Raw genomic sequence first — 10,567 nt, 5'->3', positions numbered from 1 at the left:
ATAAAAAAAAAAAAAAAGAACAAGAAACTAAAAATAAAAAGCTATTATATATTCAATAAACTATCCTAGTTTCTCAACGATAAATAAAACGAAAAAATCCATTATACCCATTTATATATACTGATTTACTCGAATTCCTCAGATGATATTCAATCCAATCGAAAAATTTATTATTAACTCTTCGCATCTCATGACTATACTATTTTACTTTAATACTTCTATTATTTTTACATTATTATACATATATAAATAGTTACATATTCTAAACAAGACAATAGTGCGAAATGTTAATATATTTAACAATAAGGATGGGATACATTTACAAATTTGTTCAGATTTATAGAAATAAATTTTTTAACAAATTCAAGAGCTTTTAAACTGTTTAATATTACATATTAGCAAAATATGAAAAAAAAACGAGCATACTGAAAAATTCTAAAATTTACTGAAATTGCATATTCCTGAAGATAGGAATGTGTAATTACAACCTGCGTCTTACCGGCCATATCTGTTTAGAATTAAAATTAAATTAGTATTACAATCACATAGAAAAGTATGATATCTGTCTACCTATTCTTATATTTAAAAAATAGCAAAATATTAATTTCAACATATAAACGTATATTCCACAATTTTTAAAGCATCGTCAGAATACAAAAACTTTCTATATTAGAGAATATGCTTCGATATCTTAGCTTGCAGTAATAATTCGTAACTAATTAAAGTTACGTATGAATTTGCTAAAATTGACTGTTGATGTTAACGATCATTGCGGAAAGTTCTACTTTAAATATATATAAATAAATATTAGTATGCACCAGTATAAAAGCAAATATTATAATAAGATACGAGTATTATTCTATCCATTATCATTATAATAATTAAATATTAAAAATTATTCAATATTTTTCTTCAATATAAGTAACTACTTTTAATATAAATATTAGTAGATAGTATTACAGAGTGGGATATAGGAATCACATGACTTTTTATTGTCGAATACCGTCAATTGTGTCAATCAATATTATAAAGTTTAAAAGAGGAGATAACTTCTTTGATGTCATTTCAATAAGCATGAGACAATAAAACGAACAACATTGTACAGTGATAATAAAAATGTTTCTTAAGAATAGTAAATTGGTTATTAAAACACAGCAATTATTACGAATACATTTTCAAATTCCGCATCATGGTTCTTCGCCGTAAAACATATGGATTCGATATTTTTGACGGAGTGCTTTTGCAATAAAGAAAAAATCAATTGATGTTGCTCCTATAGTACGAGCTGCAGAAAACATTGAAAATGTGAAAACAGCGATTAAGTTGATAATTATAAGTAGGAAACAATAAATATAGCGTACTTTTTTAATGATATCGCATAAATAAATGGCAAATTTCACTACTAATATCGTGGGCAAATGCGAATAAATATATTAATTAAATGTACTATTAATTAAAGGATCTGAATCGATAAAACAAAAAAGACTCCATACTGAGTTAAAAAAAATAAATATACATAATAAAAAAAAATATGAAAACACTATTAAAAGTGTATTGCTCTAATAATAATTGGATAATATCCAAAAAAGCAATGACTAATAATTATATTCATCAATAATTTATTGAAAAGATTACAACCAATAACTCGCGTTAAGTCGAATCTTTTATCCTCGACGTGATAAGTACTGGAGGGACTTAAATATGTTCATTCACTACTGATCTACTATGATTCCAAAACTCGCTCATGTTGTAAATCGAAATTTATATAAACTGATCCATGATAGGTTCCAAATTTATTTTATTTTATGATATAGATTGAAAATTTATTAGATTGAATTCATAATATTGATATTGACTTAACGATAATACAATGATGATCTGAAAAAGAGTTGAAAAATATTTTTATTAAATTTATTGTAATAAAAAAAATTGTGAAATTATATTAATTATCAAATTTAAAGATTTACTTATTACTATTGTTTGATAAAATAAGTGTACTAGATTCTTCATTATCTTCCATGATGCATTAATACGATAATTATTTAATAATTATGAAGCAAACAATGCAATTAATTCGCGAGTATCTATTTTTTGTTCTATATATAAGTATCTATAACCTAACTATAAGAAAAAAGAATAAATAAAATTTTATACCAATAAACATTGATTCTATGATTGCTTTGCACGCAGATTATTCATATGCACATACTCCTAAAAGATATTTAAAATCATAAAACACAAACAAATTTAAATTAATCGGAACAATATTAACAACAAATCTACTTTACAAATCTTCTTTTATTTTATCGACATAAAGATCGATATATCTATGGTTGTAAGAACAACTGCAATCATAATCTGAAAAAAGAATAGAAACACACTATGAGTATGATTACACAATACAAAAAAATCGTTAAAAAGTATATAGATAAAAAAATAAACAAAGGTTACTCGGGTTCTTACTAATAAAAAGTAACAATGAAATAAACAAAAACATAATTGTAATAAAAAGAATTAATAAACAATATACAACGAATAACAGTATTATCTATAAAATATTAATAATATTCACGACACTAATTATTTTATAGTAAAAATACATAGCACAATTATTAATAATTATGATAATTATTCATAATTCTAAAATAAAATATAGTTAAATTTTCATTGGAATAATTAACACGAAAATAATATTACTTACCTCCACACAGGAGAATAGCCGAGTGTGTTTATCGTTTATAGGTATCGTATTATTTTGAGAAGGAGAGGTCACCTATATCCATCTCTGCTACAATTTCGTGAATTCGTATACACAAAAACAAATTTTCAAGAACATATCATTTCCTAGGATATAATAATAGAAAGTTAATCCGTATTTTACGTACGTTCGTATATCAGAATTTACTTGATACTTTTTAAGAGACACACTTAACTTACCTGGGATACATACAAAAAGAAACATAACACACGATTTTTACTGTGCTCTGTATTGCGAACTTGGTCGATTCGTAGCATTTTATATACTATAACCTGTAAAACGTGAAAGCTTTATTAATATAAAATAAGATTGTATATCTAAAATCGAGGTTTAGAAATTTACTGAAAGTTTTTAAAATAATTTTAAACGATAATATAAGCAGACTACTAATATCTTATCAACAACAAGTACTTATAGAACGTCCTTTCTTATCTTTCAAATCCTAGAGTTTTCTTTCGAACCACTGATTCATATTAATCCATATCTCAATTATTTACGTATATTGTACAACGCGCTAGGCAATAACAATCCCAAACAAAAAATAGACGCTCGTCAAAGTGAGAAAAAGAGATGAATTGAGATTAAAAATCTTAAATATATTGTATACATATGTACATGTATGTATGTATATATATTTATTTATAATGAGTGTTAGATATATACGTATGTATATTACATATTAGTACCATATTTATCACGTATATACACATATATATTTATGTTTATGACACTCAAATATATGCTGTACGATGTATGTGTGTATTATCTATACATGCATAACCGCATATATATCATTTATACATAAATCGAATATAACATGATACGACCAACTACGATTAAAGCTATTCATTGCCCCTAGTTTTATAACGATTTACGCTATTAATGAGAATAGACGTAATTCTTGACTAATTTTAATTTACAAGCTCTCATTTTAAAGACAAACGTTAATAGGAATCTACTTTCTAAATTTTTGAAAGTTTTATTTTCTTGAAAAAAAATGTTAAGTATTAAAAAATAGTATTTAGTCGATAATAATTAATGTACAAATAAAAAACTGTTTTAGAAGTTCCAAAAAGTAGAGTCCTAGATTAAACCTTCGTTTTTAAAATGAAACGAAAACCTTGTTTATTAAAATTGAGTGAGAGTATTACTTTTCAAAAATTACTTCTGTTCTCATCGAAGAAAAAGTTTTGGATTGTGACGTCCTTCAAAACTTACAGCGAAGAAAAAGAATCTTGTATCCCAACTACTGATTTTCATATCACGCTTGAATGGTAATGGCGTGTATTTTGTTCAGTGAAGTAGCGATTGCCTGCTTGTTTGTATGCGTAAATAACTGATGTTCGGATTTTCTGAACATTTCCAAACGCAAAGAAATGTGTTTTACGATGCTCGAATGGAAACTACGATAACTCTCTTGATCATTTTAATGAGCTTTGAACAAAAATAAAAAATGGTAAAAATAGGAAATACGAGTGCAATCATTCGTGTCAATGGATCTGAATTTCTTACATATTGTTAATTTTGGAAAATTTTGTGAACTTTTCTGTCTCTCGTATGTATATTTTTTTTTAATAGTGATTGCATCTCGCAGTGATCCAGCGTAGTGATACGACGCATTTATTTCATGATAAATGGAAAGAAAAAAATTAAAATAATTGAATATATAAGAAGTAATATATAAATTTGCGATAAAAAGTAAGATTTTGTCGAAAACAAATTGTTTTCTTAAAAACAATTAATGAATACTTATATAACAATAACAATAATAATAACAATAACAACAACAACAACAACAACAACAATAATAATAATAATAATAATAATAATATAACAATATAATAATAAAAATGTATTTAAATATAATTTATACATATTAAACAGTATGAAAATAAATACATTACGATTCTAAGATAGTAAGACAAAGAGAAACAATAACAGATGAAACAAAAGAAACGTTTCGTACTCACCATAGATCGTTTGTATAGGACGTATCTATCGAAGGGCGATCATATGTCGAAATTATCAAGGATACGATTTGTTGAAAGCTCATGCGATAATGACATAACATAAAATGACGCATTTTTTCTTCTTTTATTATCATAAATTACCATCATCATATGTGGCATAATGTACATAATATAAATATATTTTTCTTATTACTGTTTTCATTATTATATTATTATATTATTATATTACATATTATCATTATAGTAATAGTAATGGTAATAGTAATAATATGAACTAAACTCCTAGAGAGAAAACTATAACGTTAAAGTAACGCTGGAAGAAAAATCTTGTAGATAATGTGAAAACGAAATCGTGTTTTGATCTTTATTAGAAATAATATATATGTTCACTAATTATTAATTTTGAAAAAATTATCGACAAATGTATATACTTTATGTTAGAATCTTTATCTTTTTAATCTATAAAATCTAAAAAGAACTACAAATTTTTCCAAAATTTAACAATATTTAAAAAATTCAGATCCATTAACATGAATGATTGTACACGTATTTCTGCCCAAAGCTCATTAAAATGATCAAATAAGTTAATATAGTTTCCATTCGAGCATTATAAAACTCTTTGCGAAAACTCTTTACGAAATTTCTTTGCGTTTAGAAATGTTCAGAAAATCTGAGCATCAATTATTTACAAACACAAACAAATAAACAATCACTACTTCACAGAACAAAATACACCATTCAAGCGCGATATGAAAATCAGTAGTTAGGATATAAGCTGCTTTTTTGCCGCAAATTTCGAGGGATACCACAGTACTATACCTTTTTTTTCCGCGAAAAATGTCGAAAATAGCATTTACGCTAGCGATGAGAATAGGCATAATTCTTAATCGATTTTGATAAACAAAATCTCCTTTTAAAGACGAAAATTTAATCTATCAATCCTACTTTTTGAATTTTTGAAGATGCTTTATATTTGTGAATAAACTATTCTCGAAAAAATACCATTTTTCAACACGATTTTTTTTCAAAAAAAATAAAGCTTTTTCAAAAATTCAAGTAGATTCCTAGATTTAACCTTTGTCTTTAAAATGAGATCTTCATCAAAATCGATCAAGAATTACACCTGTTCTCATTGTTGACGTAAACCGCTGACGGCTTATAAAGCTAGAGATGATGAACAACTTTAACAAAAGTATATTTTATATCAAATTGTAACTTAAACTATATACTTTTCGAAAATATTTACTTTAAAAAATTTTGAAAAAAATCTGACTCGATTGATCAAACTAGCATCTATACATATATATAATAATGCGTGCGGTATACATGATACGTAGGCTGATATTTATGAGGAAGAAAAAAAGAATCTCATCTTGTTAGCGAGAAATGATTCAATGGCAATTAAAAATCATATAGGAACATTAATGTGAACATGGTGTTTAATTACAATCCTTAGTAATGTAGAAGGTGACCCTTCTTATTAGAAGTGGTAAAGGATGACTTATCAGCAACCGAAGGAGAATATTACATATTAGTCCTATATAAGTTACACAGTGTTATTATATCTACTAATACAAATGTACAAAAGTCTATCATACAAAGACATTACTATATAAATAAATAAAGAGTTAATATTATTATTTAATTATACTCTTTCTAATTATTTTATTTTATTCTAAATAATACTATAGAGTGATTTTTAACAGCAAAATATTTAAAATAATTCCAATTATACTTTCTATCATAATTTGTTTATCAGAAATTATCAAAAATTGAAAACATCTTTTTTTTTTACATCAAATATTTTAAAAATTCTTATGATTTATTAGTAGTTAAAAATCATCATCATGTTAAATATTTGTTTTCGGTTGTTAAATATGTGTTTTCAATATAAATTTTACATACCAAAATTTTTTTTAAAATATGATATTTAGTAAACTATTATTCAAGTGAGTCAAGCAAAACACCTCAATGCTTGCAAATAGAGTGTTTCATTTATTTTCCTGTGAATCTGTTGCGGAATAATTAACGATATTGTTAATCTATGATCTATACATGGAGTAATTAATAATATTTTAATGACCTGATGCAATTTTTCCTAAATCTGTTGATTTGTCTATTTTTTTAGAAATAAGCCAATTTCTTCCCACTTCGAAAGGAAAATCTTTATATCTTATTTTACTTTGAGGATCGAGTATTTGATATATTCTATATACATTAAAAAAATGAGTGTTAATCAGGTAAAATCTGTAACTATTAACACTTGTTACTGAATAGTACTATTCTCAATTTATATTTAGAAAATACAAAATATATTCTCATCTATCCATAATATGTTAATAATTAACATATCAACATTCTTTAAATATTTTATATTTATTATTCTTTATTATATTTATATATTATTATATTTATTATATTAATTATTTTTCATGTTATTTAAAGTACTCTTATTATTTAATGTTTGCTTATATGATTTCATAAATGAGACACTTTTATTGTCGATTTGTGAAGTTTTTAACCATTAAGCACTTAATATATACATATCTTCAGAAATTCTGCAATTTGCACATACAGATATTGTTAAAGCAAATATTGTATTTTTATAAGATTATTTTCTTATATATTTTTTCCCTATTAAAAAACACAATTTATTTGATGCAACAAATCGTTAGAGTTATCCTATGATTATTGAAACATCTGCAAAAAGATTTTCAAAGTAAAGAAATGTAAATCAATAGATAAAAGTATTGCGTATTGCTTTGGATATTTCAAAATTTTGTATCATTTAAATGTTGGTCTTTTAAATAATATCTTTACATATAATAGAGTCTCCTGTTTTCATAAATGAGAAAATGAAAAAAATTGTTCATCATCTTCTCTAGTGTAATTTTACATATGCTATAAGTAACAATGCCTATTTTCATTTACCAAATGCATCAAAGTGATCTGTATTTATTGTTACTTGCCTGAATTTGACTTACAAGTTTTGACAATCTATGATCATTAACAAATACTTTTTATAGAAACATTTCTTTTTTCATAAAAAAAAGCATTTTTAATACAAAAATGTTTTTTTTACTTTAAAAAAGCTTTAAATCTCTTTTTTGACAAAAGCCAATTACCATATTTTTAATTCGATGTATTAATCAGTTTAGCTTATCTTCCAGTAACGATGATGAGAAACAGTTTGCATAACAACATGCAAATAATTTTACATAATGTAATCCACTAGTAATGTTTATTTAGATATTTTGGCTGTTTTATTCAATCTATATTTTGTAGATGCAGAAAAATAAAATCAAGAATATTTATTTAGGATCTAATAAAACAAAAATAAAATTACTACATAAATTTTTAAAATATTATGATCAGAATTGTTTTGTTATGAACATAAAGTGTAAAATCTTTTAATAAAGAGTCTTTAGTATCAAAGTAGACAATTCTTTTAATAGTTAATTCAAAATTTATTTAAAAATTTTTGTCCGTTTCTATAAAATATATTACTTAATTTTATATGCATTACTACTACATTACCTTATTGTTAAAAATATATTATAATAACACAAAATAGATTTTTCTTCAATAGTATTTATTACAACTGTAAGTGTTTATTTGTTGTTTACTTGTTTTTTATTATTTTTTATCACCAAGAAATGCCAAATATTATGTTCTAAGAACTTTGAAAGCTATGTGAGTGATCTAACAGAACTTTCCATCTTGTCTTATTAAAAACTGTTTTAGTCCTTATTTATTCAAAATTTCATTTAATTACATTTTCAGTCCTTATGTGCTCTTAAGTACATTTGAATTATTTGCTTTGATACGTTGCCGAACTATCATAATAAAAAAAAATATTATTAATTACAATTCTATTATAACATATTTATTATATGTTTCAATCCCATAATTGTAAAGATTATACTCACTTATGGCATTAATATATTCAACAAATAAATAAGTTTCAATAATAATATTTATTATATTATCCTGGAAATAAAATGAAAGTATATCAAAAAATTATTTTACAAAAATATTTAAAAATATCCTTGCATGTATCATTCTAATTTTCTAATTATCTTATTTTCATCTTTAAAATTGTCATCATCATTATTTGTACAGAAAACACTAATCAATTCTAAAACTAAAATAATTTTCTATTTCCATGATAGATATATACAAACATTGATAAATCATAAAATGTATTTCAATAAAAATCAAAGAAATCGATAATATTATTTCTATATATTAAAAAATTAGTAAAAGATATCAAAATAATCCATCTAATATAAGTGTCTTCTTATTGCATCAATCACTGTATTCTTTGATTAATAGTCTACATCATCAATTATATATTTAGTTGAAATAATCTTAACAGAAGAACCTTATATACATGATTATAGTATTGAAATTTTTAAGAATTAAAGCTTGTGATATAATAAGTTATATATACTTGTAGACTTAGCATATATTTATTTAATCCATGTAAAAATAATTATAATTTTTATGTAGTGAGTAAAATAATGAAAATCACAATCATTTTTCCATCAATTTAATATATTATATTTTATTATTAGTGGATATTAAAAATTTATGGATTTTTCTCAAATTTTAACAAATTATATTCGCAAAAAGTTATCTAATATAAATAATTTTAACTTACCTTTTCATTCTATCAATAATTTTATTATATTCTCACGATATTATCGATAGATATTTACAATACAACGTTTTCCATTTTACTTTAATTTATTAGTTGATTTTCTTTTGACTGAATTTCAATTCTTTTTAAATTCTCCACAGTATTTAATTTCAAATAAATTCCGGATAACTGCTTCGAAACACTATTTATGTAACTAAATAATCTTCGCTGCATATTCCTATAAAATTAGTTCCTTTTCTCTTTTTTTTAAATCTTTTTTTCTTTCGCACTTTTTCTTCTTTTGTTTGCTCCATATTTCTCGTTTTCTCCTTTATTTTCTTCCACATTTATTTTAACAATTTAATTACAAGTCACAATATGGAAATATCACTTGTTCTTGCTTCTTGATTAATAATTTTGAATGTTTGCTGATTCAAGATTATTTGTTTTTTACCTTTACATAAACTTTATTACTATAAAATATGATAATAAAAACGACAATTATAGTAAAAAAAATCTTTAGTGATTTATATTATGCATTTTGCTTTTTTCCTTACTACTATATCGTTACGTTCTATGCTGACCCAAGACTTAAAATAAAAGAAACTATGTAATTATGAATAAGGGATATGGAAATCTACCTTACCGACATAAGGATTAGACATATGTAACATAGTTATGTACATAGTTTCCTATCATTGTACAATGAAAGACGTGCCTGAACAATGGAAAGCAGGAGAACACGAACACTACACAGGTGTGAGACACGTGCGTGAGTCACAGAGCCTCATTCCCACCAGCACGCAGTATTCCAGTCGCCATTGGACATCTCCGCGGCCAGTAAGGGTAGAATTACGACGAACCAATGACAACACCGCGATAAATTACGCCTCGCTGATTGGTCAATGCTTCTTATTTAACCGGCCGATTCACTTTCACTTTTATTTACAAATCGCTTAAACGCGATCGAGAAATTCGTTCTTCGCGGCACAATCAACAAGTTATTTTGTGCAATTTCCCCGCCAATCAGTTTTACTCTCTATGGAACCGAGCCAATCAAGGCCAGGACAAGTGAATCGGCCTATCCGACAGTAAATATATTCAATCCACCAATAAAAGAAGTGGATTCTAACGTTGAGTCCCGTCAACCAATCCTCATTACCGAAACAGAGGTAAACCGCAGCGTTCCCATTCGTC

The 10,567-nt window shown here is 24.9% G+C and overlaps 1 long non-coding RNA gene across 6 annotated transcripts; it reads right to left on the bottom strand.

The window, feature by feature from the left end:
• On the bottom strand, positions 1–10,067 carry LOC127071850 (uncharacterized). Of its 6 annotated transcripts, none has more exons than XR_007785247.1 (7): positions 9,392–10,054; positions 8,658–8,718; positions 7,854–8,564; positions 2,938–3,030; positions 2,702–2,844; positions 1,968–2,358; positions 1–1,878 (listed from the first exon to the last, which is right to left on the bottom strand). It is a non-coding gene; the product is annotated as an uncharacterized LOC127071850 (long non-coding RNA). The 6 variants fall into 6 exon arrangements; XR_007785248.1 differs by having other exon boundaries at positions 3–1,878; positions 8,266–8,564; positions 9,392–10,048; XR_007785243.1 differs by having other exon boundaries at positions 3–1,878; positions 2,938–8,564; positions 9,392–10,067.
• Between the last annotated feature and the right edge of the window lie 500 nt (positions 10,068–10,567).

Source organism: Vespula vulgaris, chromosome 23 (assembly GCF_905475345.1).
Source record: "Vespula vulgaris chromosome 23, iyVesVulg1.1, whole genome shotgun sequence".
Taxonomy (NCBI): Eukaryota; Metazoa; Arthropoda; class Insecta; order Hymenoptera; family Vespidae; genus Vespula; species Vespula vulgaris.
The sequence above is the reverse complement of the archived record's forward strand: the minus strand, read 5'-3'. Positions and strand labels throughout refer to the sequence as shown.